A 22,215-nucleotide genomic window follows, 5' to 3' on the forward strand; every position below is an offset into this window, starting at 1 on the left:
AGGAAATACCTAAGTACAATAGAGTGTTACAAGGAAAAGGTGGAGTGAAAAGAAAAGATGTATCATTCTAAAGTGGCATCCAAATCTAACCATGTATTAGAATCTTCTAGAAACCTTTGAAAAAAAAAGAAAAAGATCTATAGCCAGTGCTCCAATCTACACAAATTGAATATAAGTCTTGGGAGCTAAATGCCAGGCATGTAAATTTGCCCTGCATGACTCCAGTGTGTGTAGCCATTATTTGAGAACCACTGGTTGGGCAAAGAGAGCTCTCTCTCGAGATTTTATAGAGGAGACAATTTTCTGTTTCAGTCTTAATAAGTTGAGAGGCTTTGCTAAGATAGATCCATTGAGAAGGGCATGGGTAAGTATCAGATCAGATCAGATCATATCAGTCGCTCAGTCGTGTCCGACTCTTTGCAACCCCATGAATCACAGCACGCCAGGCCTTCCTGTCCATCACCAACTCCCGGAGTTCACTCAGACTCACGTTCATTGAGTCAGTGATGCTATCCAGCCATCTCATCCTCTGTCATCCCCTTCTCCTCCTGCCCCCAATCCCTCCCAGCATCAGAGTCTTTTCCAATGAGTCACCTCTCCGCATGAGGTGGCCGAAGTACTGGAGTTTCAGCTTCCAAAGAAATCCCAGGGCTGATCTCCTTCAGAATGGACTGGTTGGATCTCCTTGCAGTCCAAGGGACTCTCAAGAGTCTTCTCCAACACCACAGTTCAAAAGCATCAATTCTTCGGGTAAGTATAGGGACCCAAAATAGCAGGGGGGAGAGCCAGACATGGGAGGAAAGGCAAGGGAAAAAAATTGCTAAATACAGAGAAAGCTGTTGGCAGAATTACAGTTGACTCGGCTTCTGCAGCCTCTGAGCCCCTGGGCCCTTTGTCTCCTTCTATCTGCCTTGACTCCTTTGGCAGTCAAGAATTAAAACCTTCAGCTGGGCTGTGGTGTCCTGGACTTATTTAGGATAATGGCCTTTATCTATTGTGGTTCTCTGCCTGCAGGCCTCGCAGGACGTTTCAGCTTCAACTTTGACTTCAGACTCATACTTCCCTAAATAGCTTCTAAATGGCTTTTAAAATGCTCCATCTAAATTACTTAAAGGCTTACCTCAGCCACCCCATCAATTTCTAGAGAACAAGCTCTTGCCAACAATCAAGGTTTTGTAGCACTTCGCCAGCCAAGTAAACGCTCCAGTCCTTGCCCCGAGCAGTTTACCTCCGTGAAGCAGGTGTGACTGGCTACTTAAAAATACATAAAATGCTATGATTTGGAATCGGACCCAGAAATGCTGACTCTCTTCCTATCGTTAGAGCTGTTAACTACTTTACTGAGCGTTTCATGTCAGTTTGGTCTGACAAGAGAGTGGCTATAAGATTTTGTGCTGCTCATGCTAAAAGACTCTGTATGGTACCTTTAAAATCATCTGAGAGGGTCTTTAGATGCTTTCCTTACTGAATAATAATGACAATAGCTAATAGTTCTCATAGCTTGTGCTGTTGAGCATTTACTCTGTGCTAGTCAATATCCTTAGCACTTTGTATGTATTCATTTATTAAAAGTCCTCAACAATCCTGTGACAGTAGCAGTTTGTAATTTTTAATTTATAGGTGGCAAATTCATATCACAGAGCAGTTATGTAGCTTATCCAAGGGCTCTATGCTTTTAAGGGGCAGATCTAGGAGACAAATGCAAGTAACCTGGTTCCTGAGCCGGTGTGCTTAATATAAGACAGACATGATTCATGTCTCGATTCTTATGTCCTTAATGTTTTGACATGATAAATAAATAAGACCGTTTTGCAGAGTGTTTACCAGAGTTCCTGATACATAGCAAATCAGTTCAGTTGCTCAGTCATGTCTGACCCTTTGCGACCCCATAGACTGCAGCACGCTAGGCTTCCTTATCCATCACCCCTACAGGAATCCTATTTTTTTTTTCCATTTTGCAACAAAAGAAACATATCCTGACAGGTGATTGACTTTTTTGAGCTCACATCAGATCAGATCAGATCAGTCGCTCAGTCGTGTCCAACTCTTTGCGACCCCATGAATCACAGCACGCCAGGCCTCCCTGTCCATCACGAACTCCCTCCCGGAGTTCACTGAGACTCACGTCCATCGAGTCAGTGATGCCATCCAGCCATCTCATCCTCTGTTGTCCCATTCTCCTCTTGCCCCCAATCCCTCGCAGCATCAGGGTCTTTTCCAATGAATCAACTCTTTGCATGAGGTGGCCAAAGTACTGGAGTTTCAGCTTTAGCATCATTCCTTCCAAAGAAATCCCAGGGCTGATCTCCTTCAGAATGGACCGGTTGGATCTCCTTGCAGTCCAAGGGACTCTCAAGAGTCTTCTCCAACACCACAGTTCAAAAGCATCAATTTCTTCGGCACTCAGCCTTCTTCACAATCCAACTCTCACATCCATACATGACCACAGGAAAAACCATAGCCTTAACTAGACACACCTTTGTTGGCAAAATAATGTCTCTGCTTTTGAATATGCTATCTAGGTTGGTCATAACTTTCCTTCCAAGGAGGAAGTGTCTTTTAATTTCATGGCTGCAGTCACCATCTGTAGTGATTTTGGAGCCCAGAAAAATAAAGTCTGACACTGTTTCCACTGTTTCCCCATCTATTTCCCATGAAGTGATGGGATCGGATGCCACGATCTTCCTTTTCTGAATGTTGAACTTTAAGCCAACTTTTTCACTCTCCACTTTCACTTTCATCAAGAGGCTTTTGAGTTCCTCTTCACTTTCTGCCATAAGGGTGGTGTCATCTGCATATCTGAGGTTATTGATATTTCTCCCAGCGATCTTGATTCCAGCTTGTGCTTCTTCCAGTCCAGCGTTTCTCATGATGTACTCTGCATATAAGTTAAATAAATAGGGTGACAATATACAGCCTTGATGAACTCCTTTTCCTATTTGGAACTAGTCTGTTGTTCCATGTCCAGTTCTAACTGTTGCTTCCTGACCTGCATACAAATTTCTCAAGAGGCAGATCAGGTGATCTGGTATTCCCATCTCTTGAAGAATTTTCCACAGTTTATTGTGATCCACACAGTCAAAGGCTTTGGCATAGTCAATAAAGCAGAATTAGATGTTTTTCTGGAACTCTCTTGCTTTTTCTATGATCCAGCAGATGTTGGCAAAAAAAAACCTATGAGCTCACATAGGTAATGTTAGATATGAGATCCTGTCTCATGTCATCCTTCTACTCTTTTCCATAGCCTTCAAAGAGATGAGAGATTTCAGGCTTCTCTGGTGCTCAGTGGTAAAGACCTTGCCTGTCAATGCAGGAGACTTAGGTTCGATCCCTAGGTTGGAAAGATCCCCTAGTGGAGGAAATGACAACCCATTCTAGTATTTTTGCCTGGAAATTTCCACAGACAGAGGAGGCTGGCAGGCTACATTCCATGGGGTCACAAAGTGTAGGGCATGACTGAGTACACACACATGTGGGAAAAAAAGAAAGAGATTTCAAATAAATCCTACAATTTGGAAAAGCAGCATAACTCTGCCTCTCCCCCACCCCACCCCTTTCTCCTCCTTCCTCCTTCTCCTTTCCTGTCTCTTTCTTTCTGAATAGGATTTCATGAAACTCACATGAAAGTTATACAAAGACTTACACGGTTTGTATATTACAAAATGTTCTGCTGAGTTTTGCAGACACAGGACATGACACACACAAGCCAGATTGCAATAATGTGCATTATCACACCTCCTGATGTGACTTCAGCCCTTTCTCTTCTGATATGGTTTCTCTAATTGAAAGTAAGATGAAAGCAACATTATTGTAAAGATAATCCTAAAGAACTTTGGATATATTTGCTTTTATTATTTCATTCATCTGTAAGCGCTGGAACTTAGTAAAACGTGCCTTGCCATTGGCCTCAGAATTGTGCTACTCCAGGATGTCATGCCTGGTTTATTATGAGACTTGACAAGGTGGTGGTTGTGCTCGGCTTGTTTTGTGATTGGTCAGCTGCTTGCTTGCTTTTACTTTGATTTATTATTTGTGCGGACTGGACCCTTTTCTTTTGATTGTAATACATGTTCCCCATCCTATTCTTAGAAGGCTCTGATTATTAAGTGAGGACAAGGCCCCCCAGAATTTGTATTTGTAAATTATTGTATCCACAGCCACAATATTTGGGAACCAACTCCAGGCAAAGCTTAATATTCTATACTACAAAATGTCACAAATGACTCCTTTCAACCATTCCCTCCTGTCTATATGATGGTGTCTTCTTTCATTACACAATAAGTGATAAAAACTAGGGGTTTCCAAGACTCAGAAACTTCATTTCATACTTGCTCCTATAAAAGATGAGAGCAGTTACATACAAATGGCTTGATCATTTTTAAAGTGTCAGATCTTTGCTCTCTCAGGATCCTTTACCACAGAAGAACATTCATATTTCTTCTAGTTCTCCTAATAATAACACTAAAAATAAAATAAAATGAATAAGACTCCCTGTGTCTCCAGTCTATTGCCAACTTTAATTCATAACAGTCAGTATTAATTCAAGCCTAAGGTCCCTAGGAAAGATAACAGATGCCTGGACTTTTTTTTTTTCCTACATTTGATTTTCTCATGTTCCATCAAGGTTGGCTAAATCTATTTAGTCCAGATTCCAGCCCCAGGCATCTCTAAATGTGTTCGTTTAATACTTTGTCATCTTTCTTTTTGCATTCTTCATGGAGGTTAGAGAGTTTTATATTAAGCAACCACAATAAAGTGTTTCCTGACAAGTTAAAGATTGATTCTGGGAACCTCTATCAAATACACAGAATTGATTTTTCTTATTTTGTACTGAAATCGCAAAATGCTTGTTGAAAAGCATCTACATGCAGGATCTCCCCTTTAGGGATACTGGTATGAAAGGACTATTTACAGGATTTCCCTTCCTGTAGCTCATCATGTGAGACAGAAAAAGTTGCACAAACCAGTGGATTATCATGAATCTAGCATAGAAAGGACAGGAAGATGGTGCCAGAACCAGACATGAGAAATCACTAGAGCTCACATCACGAAGCCATCTCATCTCAGAGAAGTTGTTTGTATTTCTCAAGCCTCAGTTTGCATCCCTGTAAAATAGGCTTTCTAATATAAGTTATTGAGGAGGTTTACTACAGTAAAGAATATTATCAAATAAATTTTCAAATATTTAAAAAAAGACTCTCCTACAAATACAGAATGAAAATACAGGAATTCATTAAATTTATTAAATCATTAATGCAGAAACAAAGAAATATGATAAAGCATGTATATCTTTCTATTTATCTGTTTCATCTTCCATTTCTTTCATTAATATCTTACAGTTTAAAGTTCTGGTCTTCAACATCTTGTTTAAATTTATTCCTAGCTGTTTTAATATTTTTGATGCAACTGTAAAAAAGATTGTTTTCTTAATTTTTCCTTCTGATAGTTCATTATTAGTGTATAGAAACAAAACATACTTCTGCATATTGATTTTATTTATATACTGTAAGTTTACCAAATTTTTGTGTTAGTTTTTATAGTTTTTATGGTGGAGTCTGTAGGGTTTTTTATATAAAATATTATGCCATCTGTAAACAATGCAGGTTTATTCCTTCTATTCTGAATTGCATCGCTTTTCTTTTTTTATCTTTTCTGACTGTTATGTCTAGGACTTCTAATACTATGTTGAATAAAAATGGTGAAAATGGTGATAGAACACATCCTTATCTTACTCCTGATCTTAGTTTTAAAGTTTCAACTTTTATTTAGAGTATTATGTTGTGTGGGGTATCATTTAGAGTATTATGTTATGTGGGGTTTTATTATGTGGGATTTTCTTAAATGACCTTTATTATGTTGAGATATGTTCCCTCTATTCCCACTTTGTTGAGAATTTTTATCATAAATGACTGTTGAATTTTATCAAATGCTTTTTACGCATCTATTTAGAAAACCATATTATTTGTATCCTTTATTTGTTAGTGTGATATATCACATTGATTGATTTATGATATTTATTTTTGAATAAACCCCACTTGATCATGATATATGATCCTATTTATATATTGTCAAGTTTGGTTTTGTAATGTTTTGTTGAAGATTTTTGAATCTATTTTTATCAGGGATCAGATCAGATCAGATCAGATTAGTCACTCAGTCGTGTCCGACTCTTTGCGACCCCATGAATCACAGCACGCCAGGCCTCCCTGTCCATCACCAACTCCCAGAGTTCACTCAGACACACGTCCATCGAGTCAGTGATGCCATCCAGCCATCTCATCCTCTGTTGTCCCATTCTCCTCTTGCCCCCAATCCCTCCCAGCATCAGAGTCTTTTCCAATGAGTCAACTCTTCGCATGAGGTGGCCAAAGTACTGGAGTTTCAGCTTTAGCATCATTCCTTCCAAAGAACACCCAGGCCTGATCTCCTTCAGAATGGACTGGTTGGATCTCCTTGCAGTCCAAGGGACTCTCAAGAGTCTTCTCCAACACCACAGTTCAAAGGCATCAATTCTTTGGCGCTCAGCCTTCTTCACAGTCCAACTCTCACATCCATACATGACCACTGGAAAAACCATAGCCTTGACTAGACGAACCTTTGTTGGCAAAGTAATGTCTCTGCTTTTGAATATGCTATCTAGGTTGGTCATAACTTTCCTTCCAAGGAGGAAGTGTCTTTTAATTTCATGGCTGCAGTCACCATCTGCAGTGATTTACCAGCTTGTTATTTCTTTTTTTGTGGTATCTTTGTCTGGTTTTGGTATTAAGGTGATGGTGTCCTCATAGAATAAGTGTGGGAATGTTCTTTTCTATTTAGTTTTTTGAATATTTTGAGAAGGATAGATATTAACTCTTCTCTAAATGTTTGATAGACTTTACCTGTCATGCCACCTGATATTGGACTTTTATTTGAAACTCTCTGCTTCCTGGACTTGGATGTTTCCAAGGTTCTTTTGCCAGGTTAGGGAAACTTGCAGCCATTATTTCTTAAAGTAATTTTTCTGCCCTTTTCTCTTTCGTCTTTCCCTGGAATCCCTATAAGGTGAATGCTACTACTCTTGATCTTGGTGCTATTTTTTTACTCCCTTCCCCCTTAGCAGATTCGGTGTTAACAAGCCCCATCTCTGTCACTCTGCATTAATCTAGCTAACATTGTGCACGGCGCCCTAGCATTTCCCTGAGGACTTAACCTGCTAAGGGGCAAGGGAGTAAAAAAATGGTACCCACCAGCACTTTAGCCCCTGGGTATATTTCCACCAGATCCTTGCCCCTTGAGCTATCACCCCTGAATTTAATGAATCTCCTTCTTGCATGACCCAGGTATTTTTCAGGCTCTGACCTCTGTGCTAGGACTTGGAGTAAGAGAGTCTGAGTGTGAGGTCTTTGAGAGTGGAGTCTCAATCTCCCACAGCTCTTCTTTCAATAAACTTCGTGAGGGCAGAAAAGGTGGTTTGTTCACTGCAGTAGCCTTTCATCCTGTGACAGCGTCTGATACAGAGAAGGTGATAAATATTTGAACAGTTAAAATGCTCTGATTGGACAGAGGGAGTAGAAATCTGAATGAAGCGAGATGAGAATATAGGTGGACTGTGCTAAAAATAATGATAAATGATGAAAGAATCTCTGGCTTATTATTCTGAATTTTGACATATTTGAAATGGAAAAAAGGATAAGGGGCATAAAGTTCTATTTTGTCATCTGAAGTCATTAATTTGACCCATCAATCTGTTTGCCTTCTCAGTCATTAACTATTTACCTATAGTCATTACACGTGAAGGAAATGGCAACCCACTCCAGTGTTCTTGCCTGGAGAATCCCAGGGATGGAGGAGCCTGGTGGGCTGAGGTCTATGGGGTTGCACAGAGTCAGACATGACTGAAGCGACTTAGCAGCAGCAGCAGCAACATTACATGTGAAGAAGTTTTAAGTAATAACATGACTTATCAGTTCCAATGAGTCAAAGTAAAACTTGTCAATGAGAGTTGACATTTCAGTCAGGGAAATAAAATATATAACTTTGAAATGATAAGATAGCAATTATAATTTAAAAATATAAAGCGAGATATAGAAATCGCATTGCAGATTTTATATACATATGAAAAAAAATCAAGACATTCAGATTAGTTTTTCAAGGCTGGCTGTTAGCAAGGTTTAGAGTCTGTAACAAAAGTAAGATTTATTTGATAGCAAGGCCTGTCCTATTTCCACTAATTCATGCTAGGAAAAAAGTTAGATGCTGTAGCCCAGCTTTACAAGGTAATGGATTAAGGAGACAAGCCAATCAAAGAATCAGTTTTTTAAAGGACTAATATTTTATTAGATGTTAAAAATTCTAATGTAAATATTCTACCATAGTTCCTTACATAATGAACATTAGCATTTGGGATTATTCTTCAGTTTAGTTCAGTTCAGTCACTCAGTTGTGTCCAACTCTCTGTGACCTCATGGACAGCAACACGCCAGGCTTCCCTGTCTATCACCAACTCTCCGAGCTTAGGCTCATGTCCATCGAGTTGGTGATGCCATCCAACCATCTCATCCTCTGTTGTCCCCTTCTTCTCCTGCTTTCAATCATTCCCAGCATCAAGGTGTTTTCCAATGAGTCAGTTCTTCGCATCAGGTGGCGAAAGTATTCTTCTTACTTATCATCTGTTTTTAATGAGTTAATTGAAACACTAATTCAACCAAGTGATCATTCTCTAACCTGTAAAGAGGCATAAATACACTCTCAATTATCATATTAATGTGATTATGATTTACATTTCACCTATTAAACTCATAAAAAATAGAGTTAAAATAATTTTTTTTTATTCCCAGTCACTAAATCCTTCTATACATGTCATTAAAATTAAGTATGGAAGGAAATTCACAACTGTAACAGAAATTGAGTTCAATTAGGGACTCATTATGAAGGCACAGTGAAATTGATTTGCAACTGTATCTTTTTGAGCTTCCATTTTTAATGTTAATAATAAAATCATAAATTTGATGAGAAGAGTCATTAAAGTACTTCATAGGAAGGGTTATTCATTACTTCAAAAGTGTATTATCTGGAACTTATTCCCTTCTGCTACCAAGGTTTGTCATGTCCAAGAGATAAATGATGCTGAATATAAACTAGTTGGCTGACATCAGTTACCATGATCCACATTCTCAGTAATTTATGTTCCTTACTATTGTTCTTTTATGCCTTGAAAAATAATTCTCCTTTGCAAGTATTACCTTTTTTAAGATAGGTGCTGGCTATTGTATAGGCTGTTTCCTAAAGACAGAAATAGGTCCAGTGTGATCGCATGGTAAAAATTGACCTCAAGATGACTATATACATTAGTGGTGCATATGTATGAACAAACTAACATGAAATTCTGGTTAAATAATCAGTAAAGGATCAAAACAGCCCAGGAGAGAGTCACGCAAAGGAGGGCAAGCAAGAGATTCAAAGCATCATAGGCTTTTTCAGCCAGATTTCAGGACAGAGCCTATGTGTGTATTCAAAGTCTATACTACTATTATGGATACGTTAGGGTATAGGCATACTCACCATTTCACACAACAAAATGCATGTTTTTTTTTTTTTAATTGTTATTACCCAGAACTTAGTAGTTTAATAAGGCTCCTAATTATTATCTCATACTGTAGGCTAAGTCCAACAGTCTAGCTAGATTCTTTACTTAAAGCTCACAAATCTGAAATCAGGGTATCAGCTGAACTGTAGTTCTTACCTGGGGCTTGTGACCTTCTTCCATGCTCACTGCTGGTTAGTAGAAATCAATTTTTGTCCTGTTCTTGTCACATGAACTTTTGATCTTAAGTCAGCAACGTGGTCATGTTTCTCATATTTTGAAACTCTCTGACTTTTTCCTCTGTCTTCCTCCTTTGTCTCTTAAGGATTTATATGATTATATTGCACTAGAATATAATTTATTTCTCCCCAAAATCTAGAATAATCTTTTCATTTTAAAATTGGCTGGTTAGTACACGTAACTACAGACACACTTCCTTTTGCCGTGAAAGGAAACACATGGAAGGAAAATGAGGGGTCACATATCAAGAGGTCAACACTCTGCCTCCGAGAACTAGAAATTAGAAGCTGGAACTCAGAGTCTGAGAGACGTAAGTTTGGAGAACGTAGAAGTTGAATTTCATACAGTAAGAAGTACTTTCTATAGTTTGTTAAACCACAGTGTTGTCTTGATTGAACATAGTGAGAGGCTCCCAAAATTTTCATAAAGTCTTGGATGACAGTTCTGTCCTAGGTGGAAAAATAAAAGGGAGGATTATATTTGGAGGCATTTGTGATATTTTGAGGCTGATATTCATTCACTCTTAGTGGCAGGGTGTCTGGCTATAAGCTGTAGGGATCCTCAGTATGACATTGGTATGTGGTCAGGATTAAGCTCTTAGGGAGTAAGAATCCAGCTGCAATGCAGGAGACCTTGGTCTGATTCCTAGGTCAGGAAGATCCCCTGGAGAAAGGATTGGCTAACCAATCTGGTATTCTTGGATTTCCCTGGTGGCTCAGTTGGTAAAGAATCCACCTGCAATGCAGGAGAACTGGGTTTGATCCCTGCGTTGGAAAGATCATTGGAAGGAGAGTAAGGCAATCCACTCAAGCATTCTTGCCTGGAGAATCCCCATGGACAGAGGAGCCTTGTGGTCTACAGGGCTACAGTCCATGGGGTCACAAAGAGTTGGACATGACTGAGAACAGCACAGTATATATTTTATTTCCCTCAAGAATTTGAAAATAATATTAGTACTGATATTTTAGTTAATGCAGCTCATATCTATACACTTGCAAATGAAGGCTGCATTTTTCATGCATAAAATACCTTTAAAAATGAAAAGAACTGTGGAGTTGTAGGTTCACCTATATTTCATTTGATCTGACAACTGCAAAATGAGTAAATAATCTCTGAATTCTGATTAAACTGTAAATGCCTTCGAATTATTATGATCATCATCTACTGAGATTGTCGACAATATACTTAGCACTAGATAAAATACTGGAGACATAACTTCTACCCGAGAGTTTTTAAATCCACATTGTATTAAGTACATGCTGTGTGAAATGTAATTTATCTCAAGTTGACCAATCTTTTTCATTAAATTCTATTTACAATACTGGGCAAACAGGTAATTACACTTTAAAATAAAGTAATCCAGTGTGCTTTATTAATGCATGTTGTGAGTAAAGATAGTCCCTTCCCATTGAGAAAAGATACTTTATAGACTGCAATCTTGGTTTCATGCAGTCATTTTTGAAAGTATTTGCTTGTAGAAATATAAAAAATCAAGATGAACTTGAATGTTTTAGCTTAAATCATACTAATCAGAAAAACCAATAAATTTTCATCATAATGACAGCATTATATATTTAGCAGAGGGAAATGATTTTTATTTAGTGTCTCCTCTGTATCAGATACAAAGCTGTATGTTCTCTATATTGTAAGGAATCATAAAAATAATATAAAATATAAATATCTTTATTTCTATAAAAGAAGAAAGTAAGATACAGAGAGTTAATTCAAATGTCCAATTTTTCCCATGGGTGACCGGAATCTGACCCCTACTTGGCCATTCATACTTCTTTTCTACAAGAAGAGTCATTCATAAGCAATTTCATGAGAAATCATGAGATTTCTCATACTGCTTTGAAAATCCTGATCTCAGTCAGGATTTTTGTACCCATGTTTTATACCCATGCAGTTCTTCAGATTTCCTATTTTGATTGCTTAACTGTTGATAATCAAGATAGTTGAGTACCCAGAAGCTGACAAGAATTCTGAATCACTGAAATGATTGAGATATTTTTTAAATTAATTTTATAAGTCATCTTGTTAGGTTACCAATAGGAGAGTTTTTGAAACAGACCTATATATAACATGCATTAGTACTTCTGTGACCCTCATACTGAATAGAACTGGACTTGTGACCCAAAGAACTGAAAATGAGTCTGGGAAATATAGTCTAACTAAAGGCCCCATGACAAAAAGAGGAAACCATTTGTAAGTAGCCAACAGGCTCCATTACATTCTCTCATTGTCTTTTGGTACCCATAAATAAAATTCATCCTTTTTTCACACAACCACCTTTTCTAGAAGAAGAAAACTTATATTTCAGGTACGATTTCATTCAAAAGACATTTCCCTCTCCTCGTCTGGATTAGTTACTGCTTCTTCGAACTTTTATTGCATCTCATGCATTACTGAAATCACAGAACTTTCAGACTGTTTGAATCTCTCCCAAATAATAGAGCTTCGTTTTTGTGTTTTGAAAATTTGACATAATATCTGGAATTATTAATTCAATGAGTACATTAAAGATTGTAAAGGTATCAGATTTTCATTAAATAATCAAATAATATTATTCATTGAATTTGCCCATATTAATTTGTATTAAATATAATATAAATAATTGCAAAATAATGCTGGGCAAAAAGATTTTCAGATACCTTTAATAAAGTGTACTCTAAAATATCTTTAATCTCTAATAAAAAAAAAGTTATAGAGATTGTTAATACTACTGAGATTTCCTGCTCATATTTTTAATTGAAGGAGATGCTAAATTTCAGGAAGAAATTCATGAAAATATACAATATTTTACACAAATTTGTAGACCTCCAAATTCTATCAATGTGTATACCTTATGTTCAGAATGTCTATGTTAAATTCTAAATTATTTAGGGATATAAAGATTTTGTATGATTCAACTTTGTACTTTCCATGGTCTTTAAATAATTTTTTTTTAAGAATAAAATCATTGCTTATACTTTTTACATTAGAAATATTCCCCTGAATAAGTTTGGATTATTTCACAGTCCTCATAACAGATGTCAGATAAGAAAACAAGTTTTACAGAGTTAATCAATTAGCCTAAGACCACAGAATTAGAGAGAGGAAAACTGACAACTGAAATCCATGCATGTTTGAATTTAGCTATTAAGCACTGTAGCCAATGATGACATGGGGTACATTCAAAATCATCTGAATTCAAATCCTGTCTCTGCCATGTCAAAACTATAAATTTACTCAAGCAGATCATTTATTGTCAATGGGAATTAGTTTTTGAAATAAGAGTCTGACATGACTGAGCAACTTCACTTTCACTTTTCACTTTCATGCATTGGAGAAGGAAATGGCACCCCACTCCAGTGTTCTTGCCTGGAGAATCTCACGGACGGGGGAGCCTGGTGGGCTGCCATCTATGGGGTTGCACAGAGTCGGACACAACTGAAGCAACTTAGCAGCAGTAGCAGCAGCATATCAAGTCAACTACATTTGTGAAATCACTTTACAATCATTAATCATAAATAGTAGCAAAACTTAATTGAAAGACAGTCTTACTCTAATTTTTCCCTGACAGGTCATAGCAAAAGCATTTTTTAAAATATAAATTTATTTATTTTAATTGGAGGCTAATTACTTTACAATATTGTAGTGGTTTTGCCATGCATTGACATGAATCAGTCATGAGTGTACATGTGTTCCCCATCCTGACCACCTCCCTCACCATCCCATCCCTCAGGGTCATCCCAGTGCACCAGCCCTGAGCACCCTGTCTCATGCATCAAATCTGGACTGGCGATCCATTTCACATATGGTAATATACATGTTTCAATGCCATTCTCCCAAATCATCCCATGCTCACCCTCTCCCACAGAGTCCAAAAGACTGTTTTATGCAATGTGTCTCTTTTGCTATCTCACATATAGGGTTATCGTTTCCATCTTTCTAAATTCCATATATATGTGTTAGTATACTGTATTGGTGTTTTTCTTTCTGGCTTACTTCACTCTGTATAATAGGCTCTAGTTTCATCCACTTCGTTAGAACTGATTCAAATGTATTCTTTTTAATGGCTGAGTAATACTCCATTGTGTATATGTACCACAGCTTTCTTATCCATTTGTCTGCTAATGGGTATCTAGGTTGCTTCCATGTCCTGGCTATTACAAACAGTGCTGCAATGAACATTGGGGTACATGTGTCTCTTTCCCTTCTGGTTTCCTCAGTGTGTATGCCCACACTGAGGGATTGCTGGATCATAAGGCAATTCTATTTCCAGTTTTTTAAGGAATCTCCACACTGTTCTCCATAGTGGCTGTACTAGTTTGCATTCCCACCAACAGTGTAAGAGGGTTTCCTTTGCTCCACACCCTCTCCAGCATTTATTGCTTGTAGACTTTTGGATAGCAGCCATTCTGACTGGTGTGAAAGGTCCCTCATTGTGGTTTTGATTTGCATTTCTCTGATAATGAGTGATGTTGAGCATCTTTTCATGTGTTCGTTAGCCATCTGTATGTCTTCTTTGGAGAAATGTCTATTTAGTTCTTTAGCCCATTTTTTGATTGGGTTGTTTATTTTTCTGGAACTGAGCTACAGGAGGTGCTTGTATATTTTTGAGATTAATTCTTTGTCAGTTGCTTTGTTTGCTATTATCTTCTCCCACTCTGAAGGCTGTCTTTTCACCTTGCTTATAGTTTCCTTTGTTGTGCAAAAACTTTTAAGCTTAATTAGGTCCCATTTGTTTATTTTTATTTCCAATATTCTGGGAGGTGGATCATAGAAGATCCTGCTGTAATTTATGTTGGAAGGTGTTTTGCCTATGTTTTTCTCTAAGAGTTTTATAGTTTCTGGTCTTACATTTAGATCTTTAATTCATTTTGAGTTTATTTTTGTGTATGGTGTTAGAAAGTGTTCTAGTTTCATTCGTTTACAAGTGGTTGACCAGTTTTCCCAGCACCACTTGTTAAAGAGATTGTCTTTTCTCCATTGTATATCCTTGCCTCCTTTGTCAAAGATAAGGTGTAATCTGCAACTTTACTATATTCATTGATAAGCTCTAGTAATTTTCTGGTGGATTCTTTAGGGTTTTCTATGTAGAGGATCATGACATCTGCAAACAGTGAGAGTTTTGCTTCTTCTTTTCCAGTCTGGATTCCTTTTATTTCTTTTTCTGCTCTGATTGCTGTGGCCAAAACTTCCAAAACTATGTTGAATAGTAGTGGTGAGAGTGGGCACCCTTGTCTTGTTCCTGACTTTAGGGAAAATGCTTTCAATTTTTCACCATTGAGGATAATGTTTGCTATGGGTTTGTCATATATAGCTTTTATTATGTTGAGGTATGTTCCTTCTATTCCTGCTTTCTGAAGGGTTTTTATCATAAATGGATGTTTAATTTTGTCAAAGGCTTTCTCTGCATCTATTGAGATAATCATATGGTTTTTATCTTTCAATTTGTGGATGTCGTGTATTACTTTGATTGGTTTGTGGATATTGAAGAATCCTTCCATCCCTGGGATAAAGCCTACTTGGTCATGATGTATGATCTTTTTAATATGTTGTTGGATTCTGTTTGCTATAATTTTGTTAAGGATTTAGTAAAAGCATTTTTAAAGTAAAATACTAAAGGGTAAGCTATTATGTTTTAGAGAATCTTTCAGTATTTTTTTTCTTCTAACCATATTGAACATTCTTAATTTTATATTTGGATAATCAAAATTTTCCAGTAAAATTACATGAAGCATCAATTATGTTATAACCACCTCACTAGACAAAATAAAATTCTGTTTTATAGGATAACTCATTCCAATTCAATCTGAATTAAATTGAAATTCAGATATTATAATACCTGTATTAGTAAGGTTTTGCTGTATAACAAAATCACTCACAATTTAGTGACTTAGACAACAGCAACTTTTTTTGCTCTTTCTGTAGTTTGGCAGTTTGTACATTGAGGCTTCCTAAAATAAGATTTAAAGTTGGCCAAGCTGAATTTATCTTATAACCAGATGATACTAGACTTTTAAAGGAATGAGTTTTAAATTTTTTAATTCCACAAAAATCAAGAGCATTATGTACAAATCATAATATTAAGTCAACCCCTCTGTTCTCATGCCAATATCATTTTTTTTTAAGAAATCTATTTGGGGTTAAAGTAAAATAACATTAGATATCAGTGGAAAATGTATAGAATTATACTCAAATGCATTTGAAAAATTAATATGCTAATTTATAATATTCTTAGAATTAAAATTACTTGCACCTGTCATAGTGGCCTCATAAACATCTTTGTGTAGTTGACATAACCAGCATTATTTCGTGGCATTTGTTTTGAGGAAATTGATACTAAGATGAGCAGAGTGACTTTGTCACCACTTTCGAGTAGACTCATTTTAAGCACTTTTGAAAATGTAAATATTGTGCCTGTATTAAGAAAATAATAATTTATAACTAGGTAGCTAACTGGAATTTGATGAAAACCTGTATTATGAAATACATACATTCTCTTTCTCTTAGAATCTTGGAGCCAATGATGAGTCACAAGAGGATGAAAAGACAGGAGTAGAAATTGAGTAGTAAAAATGCATATTGCTTATTTCTTTTTAAGGGTAGAGTGCAAAGCATGCATTTTGGCAACAGACATGCAAAAGCATCCTCACATGCATTGGGAGCTAAAATTCTTTGCCCATATTTTTTGACTTCTTAGGCTTTGTACCTTCTCTGGCTGTGTTCTGGTGATTTCTCCTTAGAAAATGTGATGGGATTCTCAGTGGTATTTCTGTCTTATCACTTGAGCATGTTTTTGTCCATTTTCTTTTATCTTTTTTACATGGCTTCATTTCTGTTTGCTTATTTTTGTTTTTGCTTTACTTTTTGTTTCTGGAACCCAGTGTTGAATCTTTTCATTTTCGGTTTGCCATTTTTTTTTCTGCCATGAAAATTAGATCATTGCAAAAAGGTACATACCAGTCTTTATCTTGAAATATGCCTTTTTCCCCCATGTAATAATCAATAATGGTATCCTAGAGATTTATGCATGGACTGCAGAGATATTAAACTTAGACAATATATATTTTAAAAATCTCATATCTACTAGGAACAGAGATTCAATATTCATTTTTGTGAGGTATGTGGCTAGGGCAGTGATGGTGTTGGTAATACTCAAGTAATAATTTAGGGGATGCCAATTGAAATTTACAGAATGCTCTAGATGCCTCTGGAGCAATCTAGATGTCTCTGCAAATTCTTTAATAATTGGTCTAGCCAAATATCCTTTGAAATGAATATGGCTTCCAACATCAATTATCAGTAAGACTTTCGCAGTAACTTGAGAAATATGGTCTAGTTTTCTGAGGGTAAAAATTCAAATTAGCCAAGCTTGGTAGTGAGGATTCAGCCACAAAAGTTTAGGTATGAAGTATTCAGCATTGGGGAGAAATTTGGAAGGAGGGGAAAAAAAAAATACTGGATGTCAAGATTAGTAGCTACTTTTGAAACATCTCATTTGATTCTAAAACAGAGAAAAGCCAAAATGTTAACTTCTAGCTATAATGGAATAGCTATATCAGACAAGCACTCTTGAGGGAAGAAAAAGACACACACAACTAGAATAGCTTGACAAATGCAAAACACTGGATTTTGAATGTGAAGGATGTGAAGATTCTAGTGTCCAAGAATTTGATACTGTTTGCCTTTGTATAGCTTTGACATATCTGCTCCTTCACAAGTAGTGCAAAAATGAGAGAATGAAAAGAAAATGGTGGTTTACAACCTTCAGTAGAAAACGAGCAGGGGAGACAAAAGCTGGAGTTTGGGATTACCAAAGCAGTGAAACCTTAAGAGGAAAAAACCAACTTTTTTTTTTTTTTGTTAAACAATAACTGGTAAGTGAACTTTACAGTTTTTAGAAATTTTCTATTCATGCATTTTCTGACTCCTATTTTCTGATTTCTCTTGCATCTGGAGGATGAGAAGTCACTAAGAAATATTAGATAAGATCTTAGCTAAGAAACTAAGTGCGATTTTGGTGATCTCATATTGCTGGAGAGACAATAACATGTGTTCAAAGTTTGTTGAAGACTAGAGCCTCTAATGAATACATTGACTTTCTAATTATTTCAATTTTCTTTCAATGAAGGTTATGTGTCTAAGTTATGTTTAAGTCATTGGAAGGAGGAAAAAAATGTCTCTAGAAGAATAATTTTTTACATGATGTCCAGTTATCAATTTAAAAAATACAGGAGTGCTAAGATAATATCAAACGGTCTCAAAGCAATAGAAAAAAAAATACAGAAAGATCTAAAGGTAATCTAAATACTGTAAATATCATATAAGTCTTTATAATATGCATAAACCAAAAATAGGACAAATAGGAGAATTCCACCAGAGAAATAGACATCTGTTTTAAAAATAATCAGGTGGAATCATTATAGCTGAAAAGGCCAATAAGTGAGATTAAGAACATAATAGATTGAATTAATAGTAGATTAGAGCAAAAAAAGAAAATTAGTGAACTAAAAAAACAGGTCTGTAAAAATATCAAGACTGAAGTATGGTGAAAATGTCTAACAAAACTATAGTTTGTATGCCTTGCGAGGTTACAACAAAATTCCAAAAGCAATATTTGAAGAGACACTGGTCAATAATTTTTCCAAACTGATGAAACTTTGAAGAATTCATTCATAGTTTCAAAATTAGAACAAACACATCTTTACAACCTTTGAATGAATAAAAAGAAATTAACATGTAGATATGATAAAAAAAAAAAAAAAAGACACATACAAATCTTGAAAGCAACCAGACCACTAAGACACATCACATACAAAGGACTATAAATAAAGCTGACAGCTAATTTCTCTACAGAAACAATGAAAACACACTGAAAATATAATGTCACATTTGAAGTGTGGAAAGAAAATCTCAAAATCATGTTTTTCCTAACAAAATACCATATCTGATCCATAGATAAGGAAATGAAATGTGAGCAGTTTGCATAGATACTATCAGGGTACTTATGAATTTTTGAAACTGGTTTGTTGATTTCATTTTTCATTCATTTATTGGTCCATTCACTTAATGAATGAAGCTATCGATTAATGGAACATTTTATTGTTTCTACTATGTGACAGGCATGGTCCTAGGATAAGTGATGAACACACAGGGACAAAAATCTATTCTCATAAACCTTACAGTGTGGGAAAGGGATACAATAAAATATTAAATAAGCAGACAAGAAAGTCACATTTTCTATGCGATTAAAAATCAAGATTAAGTGGTGAGATAAAATGTAACTGGATAAGGCCAGCTGACCGAAGACTACTTTGAAGAGATGATGCCTGAACTGTTATCCAAATCATGAGAACAACCCAGTGTCCCCAGCAAAGAAAATCATGAGCAATCAAGGATGAGAAAGCACAGTGACAGTCAGATAGGAAATAGTGTGGCTAATGCATAACGCGTAGAGGAGAGGATGATATGAGATAGATTTTAAAATGTAAGCAGCTCATGCCTGGCCTTTTATGCCTTAATAGTGGTGGTGGTTCAGTTGCTAAGTCATGTCTGACTCTTGTGAAACCGTGGACTGTAGTTTCCGACAGGCTCCTCTGTCCATGGGAATTCCCAGGCAAGAATACTGGAGGGGGTAACCATTCCCTTCTACTGGGGATCTTCCCAACCCAAGGATTGAACTGTATTGCAGGTGGTCTCCTGCATTGCAGGCGGATTCTTTACTGACTGAGCCATCAGGGAAGATGTTATGCCTTGGTAAGAAACCTGTATTTTAATCTATGCATAATGTAAAGTGAGATGGCAACTGTCGTAGTTCATTTAGGTTGTTGTAACCAAATACCTCAGTCTGGGTGGCTTATAAAAACAGAAATGTATTTCTCACAATTCTGGTGGCTGGAAGTCTGAGTTTGGGATGCTGGCATTAGTCTGGCAATGGCTCTCTTCTGGGTCACAGAATTCTTCTTGTATTTGCAAGAGGTGGAAGAAGGCAAGGGAGTTTTCTCAGCCAGCAGACATTAATCCCATTTCAGGACAGCGCTGCCCTCATGACCTGATCATCTCCAAAAGGCCCCTTTACTTAATACATTATCTTTGGAGTTTGATTATAACATGCAAATTCAGCAGGGGTAGGTAGCATAAACATTTAGACCAGATCAATAAGGAAACTGCTGTGACTGGTTGTGCTTGACTCAGTTACTGAATGGATGAGATAAATCCTGCTGTTAGAAGGCATCATTTTCTCCAACTCTAATTTAATAAAGGGCTTCCCTCTTAGCTCAGTCAGTAAAGAGTCTGACTGCAATGCAGGAGACCTGGGTTCCATCCCTGGGTTGGGAAGATCCCCTGGAGAAGGAAATGACAACCCATTCCAGTATTCTTGCCTGGAGAATCTCATTGATAGAGGAGCCTGGCAGGCTACAACCAAGAGTTGGACACAACTGAATGACTAAGCACACAGCATACAAGTTAATAAAGTTAAAGTAATGTTTCTCAACTTTGACAGAATTTCCTGGAAAGTTTTTAAAACTTCTGATGCTCAGGATTTACCTAAAACAAATTACATCATAATCCCTGAAATTGGAGCATATGCTTTTGTATTTCTGAATTTCCCCAAGTGATTCCCATATGTAACCAAGGTCAGGAACCACTAGTCAAAAGCTGACAACATTAAGAAGGCTGTTGAGGTACTGCAATTCAGTAAGGACTTTCTTCTAGAAAACACCCACATACAAAGACCAAAACTAAAAAGACTGCTCTGGGTGATCCCCTATAGTTCTTAATTCAAATATGCATTTTCTTAAAAATGATTTCCCAGTTTTGGGATTGACATGCATGCATGCTTTGTCACTCAGTTGTTTCTGACTCTTTGCATCTACAAGGATTTTAGCCCACTAGCCTCCTCTGTCCATGGATTCTCCAGGCAAGAATACTGGAGTGAGTAGCCATTCCCCTCTCCAGGGGAATCTTCCCATCCCAGGAATCAGACACTGGTCTCCTGCATTGCAGGTGGATTCTTTACTGTCTGAACCACCAGGGAAGCCCTGATGTATATACACTATGGACTGTGAAGAAGGCTGAGCGCCGAAGAATTGATGCTTTTGAACTGTGGTGTTGGAGGAGACTCTTGAGAGTCCCTTGGACTGCAAGGAGATCCAACCAGTCCATTCTGAAGGCGATCAGCCCTGGGATTTCTTTGGAAGGGATGATGCTAAAGCTGAAACTCCAGTACTTTGGCCACCTCATGCGGAGAGGTGACTCATTGGAAAAGACTCTGATGCTGGGAGGGATTGGGGGCAAGAGGAGAAGGGGACGACAGAGGATGAGATGGCTGGATGGCACCACTGACTCGATGGACATGAGTCTCAGTGAACTCCGGGAGTTGGTGTTGGACAGGGAGGCTTGGCATGCTGCGATTCATGGGGTTGCAAAGAGTTGGACACGACTGAGCGACTAATCTGATCTGATCTGATCTGATGTGTAAAATAGCAAATGGAAACCTTGTGTATAGCCCAGGAACCTCTATTTAGTGCTCTTTGGTGACCTAAGTGGGAAGAAAAATCCAAAGAAGAGCTTATCTATATATACATATTCAGTCTCTCTGCCCTCTGATGGAGAAGGATAAGATGCTTATGGAAGCTTCCTTATGGGAGAGACTGACTGAGGTGGAAACTGGGTCTTACTGTGATGGGTGGGGCCATGCTCAGTAAATCTTTAATCCAATTTTCTGTTGATGGGCGGGGCTGTGTTCCCTCCCTGTCATTTGACCTGAGGCCAAACTATGGTGGAGGTAATGAAGATAATGGTGACCTCCTTCAAAAGGTCCCATGCATACAGTGCTGCACTCAGTGCCCCTGACCTGCAGCAGGCCACCACCAACCCACGCCTTGACTGAAGACTCCTGGACACACATGGACAAGTCTGGGTCAGTCTCTTGTGGGGTCACTTCTCCTTTCTCATAGATCCTGGTGTGCACAAGGTTTTGTCTGTGCCCTCCAAGAGTCTGTTTCCAGTCCTGTGTAAGTTCTGGCAGCTCTATGGTGGGGTTAATGGTGGCCTCCTCCAAGAGGGCTTATGCCACACAGGTCTGCTGCACCCAGAGCCTCTGCCCCTTGCGGCAGTCCACTGCTGACCTGAACCTCCACAGAAGACACTCAAACACAGTTCTGTCTCAGTCTCTCTGGGATCTCTGGGTCCTGGTGTGCACAAGCTATGTTTGAGCCCTTTGAATGTCTCTGACAGATATGGAGTTTGATTCTAAATGTGATTTCACCACTCCTACCATCTTGCTATACCTATTTGAAGGCAGAGTTCCAAAGAACAGCAAGGAGAGATTAAAAAAAAAAAAAAAAAAGCCTTCCTCAGTGATCAGTGCAAAGAAATAGAAGAAAACAATAGAATGGGAAAGTCTAGAGATCTCTTCAAGA

The sequence above is a fragment of the Bos mutus genome, chromosome 29, assembly GCF_027580195.1.
Source record: "Bos mutus isolate GX-2022 chromosome 29, NWIPB_WYAK_1.1, whole genome shotgun sequence".
Taxonomy (NCBI): Eukaryota; Metazoa; Chordata; class Mammalia; order Artiodactyla; family Bovidae; genus Bos; species Bos mutus.